Source organism: Fopius arisanus, unplaced genomic scaffold (assembly GCF_000806365.1).
Source record: "Fopius arisanus strain USDA-PBARC FA_bdor unplaced genomic scaffold, ASM80636v1 scaffold00213, whole genome shotgun sequence".
NCBI lineage: Eukaryota > Metazoa > Arthropoda > Insecta > Hymenoptera > Braconidae > Fopius > Fopius arisanus.
In genome coordinates, this window is record NW_011887952.1 from 112,788 (window position 1) to 116,071 (window position 3,284).

General features: G+C 35.0%; 1 long non-coding RNA gene across 1 annotated transcript; it reads right to left on the bottom strand.

Moving 5' to 3' along the window:
* On the bottom strand, positions 1-731 carry LOC105272597 (uncharacterized). Its single transcript, XR_892793.1, has 3 exons — positions 438-731; positions 241-331; positions 1-61 (listed from the first exon to the last, which is right to left on the bottom strand). It is a non-coding gene; the product is annotated as an uncharacterized lncRNA (long non-coding RNA).
* Positions 732-3,284: the final 2,553 nt, after the last annotated feature.

The following is a 3,284-nucleotide window of genomic DNA, read 5'->3' on the forward strand; positions in this document are numbered from 1 at the left end:
TGGTTTCCGTAACTATGTAGCGCAGAAATCGGTAGAAATTCGTCTCAAGGGCGCTACCAGACTGAAAAAAGGGCCTCAATTTATCTATTGAAGGGACAGTAATTGTTGATTTAAAAATTATTTTTCATTTTTTGAAACTTCTTTTTTGAGAGAAAGTGTAGTAATTTTAATAATTTAAAGATTTTTCTTCATTTCCCATCAGTTCCATTACAAATATAGAATCAAAAGCTAACAACTCACAAAGAAACAATCATATTTTTTCAAATGAGCTCGGCCCACTGCGTGTTTGGGTTTTCAACCGGTCGATAAATAATGCAATTCAAACGGAGACCTAAAAAAGAGGAGGAGGGAGTTCTATCGTTCCACTGAAATTTGAAGTACTGACAGATAACTTCGACATTCTAATATGCAAATCAAGTTACTTCGAAAAGAGAGACCTTTATTTTTCTTAAAATTATACCACGCGAAATGAAGCGTGTTATATGAATGGGACATGAAAATCAGTGCAGTGAATAATCATCTAATTTGCTTCTTTCCAATTTATTTGGCATCTAATTGACTGTTTGGGAACAAATTGTAAATAAATAATTCTGGCTCCCTCAAAATTAGTCAAAATAGAAATAGAAATAATAAGCGATGATTTGGCGTGAAAAAAAAATTAATGTATAAGTTTTTAATAACGCGGCAACTGAAAAATACAGTCGACTTATAGTAGCCATGCGAGCGGAAGTGTTTTCGAGGCGGGAAAGCAACGGACATTTTCTGCCACGCAGCTTATAAGCCCGGTATGACCGACCGAAGGTGGGAGAAAGGGAGACAGAGGGATCAATTGCCCTGGTAGAAATTTCGACTGGCGGGGTGACTTTGTGCACGTTGTCCTGATGGATGCATGCGCGGGCGCGCTATCCCAAATATGAGATTTATTATGAGCGCGGGACCCGCGGATACTGCGCCAGCTCTTGATGGATTGAGACCGGGTTCCGTTCTCAAAGTCAACATCACCAAATACGGAGAGGAATGTTCAGGAGAAGTTACCGTTCCGTTATAATCTTGTATATCATTGTGTAGTATTTTGGCCGCTCGGGGAAAATTACCGTACCGCTTCAGTAAAATTTGTTAACTGTGGACTAAAAGTTATTTAGTGGTACAATAAAAAGAATTCAACCGCTCAGTAAAATTTGTTGACTCCTTAAGGTTGTTGTCGTTTAAAATATTTATACCGCAGTTTTTATTTTAATTTTTATGGCGAATAGTTCAAAAAAGTAGCTGCAAAATGATCACTTTCTGTTTGAGATTGTTCGTTTTGAACTTGAGATTGAAATTTTTGAAGTAACGTTTCACATGTTTAAATGGCGTCACGGATTAGAATTATTTGAAAATCTACGGCTCGATAGTTTTTCGAATAAAAATTATTTAGGGTAGATACCGCATCATTGAATACAGCCAAAAAATTTAAATCGATTGACCGTTTTGTTTTTGAGGAATAATTATAAAAATTTCATAAATTTACATAATTAAGAATAGTTCCAATGGAAAATATATAGTTATATTTTTGCTGCAGCTATAGTCTCACTTGATTGATTGCATTGTGTATGGACATATCCATACACAACATGTATGGATATACTGTCGAAAGATTCTACTTTAACCTGGGCCGTTTTACCGCGCATAAACTTTTTACAGAGATTGTCGCGCGACAACAACCTTAATAAAAGTTTTGTAGATGTGCATATAATTTTTGTTGACTGCATAATGAAGGTTATCTAGTTTTCCGTGAAAAATTGCCAATTTCTCAGTAAAATTTGTTTACCCCTCACTAAATTTATGCATAATTTATAACATAATTTAGAACGTACTTTAAACGCGTGTATAACTTTTGTTAAAGATGGTAAATTTTACAATGCGGTTGGATAATTTTTCCCGAACATCGAAAATGCTACAAGATTACCAAAGGGAACAGTAATTATTACTGAAAAATTTCTCTCCGTGTATTTGAAGTTCTGTTATCAGATATGACTTTAGTGGACATCGGGCTCATAGTGTATAATCATTTTTGCTTTTCAGGTGGTAATAAATCGCCGGTCCATGAAAATATACCGAATCAAAGAAAAATTTTCTGTATATGAAAATGTGTTCACGCAATTTGATGGCTTTGGTTATTTGAATTGATTACAAATTATCCATATTTTTATGATGAATACCAGGAACATTGATATTTTCTGTTCAACGTAATCAATTGAAAAAAAAAATCCCTCTTTATACGACCTTTTTTAATTTTCCATTTTTATTCCATGAATTTATTTACTCATTCGTGATTCATTCAACAATCTAAACCTTGACCAATCAATTGATAGTCCCACTAAACTGCTATTTTTTCTCGTCATCGTCACAGACAAAAAATGCTGATAGTTATAGCTGATTGATTGATAATTTTGCTAAGAAACTGAATATGACGTTTCATCATATCGAGAGTTTTCAGTAAATCCATAAAATTTCGATACCATTGCGGGAAAGGAGTTTTGGGCTCGTGGGAGGTTTATAGCACGAGCCGAAGGAGAGTGATATAATCCCACGATTCTAAAATTACTTTTCCTGTGAGTATTGAACCCTATTTTTTAGCACAGTGTGTAGGAAGTGGGATTTAGCGCACGCTGAGCGCGCGTAAAATGTAACACAGTGCGCTAAAAAAAAAAATCGATAACTCCGATAACATTTCGAGGTTTGATTTGCTTGTTTATCCTTTGTTGTCACTCTTAATTTACTCTTCGCAACGATTAATTTCTATACGGTTCATTCAGAAGAAAAAAGAAATTGAGTTAAATTTCATTTATTAAAGAATTCCTTATACGGTTGAACATCAGCTTATTGGTCGATCTCATTAATTTTGTCAGCTACGTACATTGCTCTGCACATGAGGCTGAGCAATGTGGTGCTCGGGGAGTCTACAATGAGGGGACCCGTGTATTTCGTTACACAAGCAGACCAGATCGGACCACTCATCAGCAACACTCTCACCCACCGAATCTCCAATTACGGGCCCAATCAGATTTTATAGGGCAACTGTACGATAAAATCACACATTGTTTGATAAGTGTCAGAACTGTCTACACTAACTTGGCTGCACAACCAAGGTGAGTAAACGTTTAGTATTATCATGTTGGATAATATATTTAATTTGGTAGAAAATTAAAATTTGAAATTTGGCGGGTTAAAATTCTTTTCAAATTCCAATTTTCCCAATTCTCAATCTCAAATATATGCTAAGTTTATTATTTGGAGTAAGA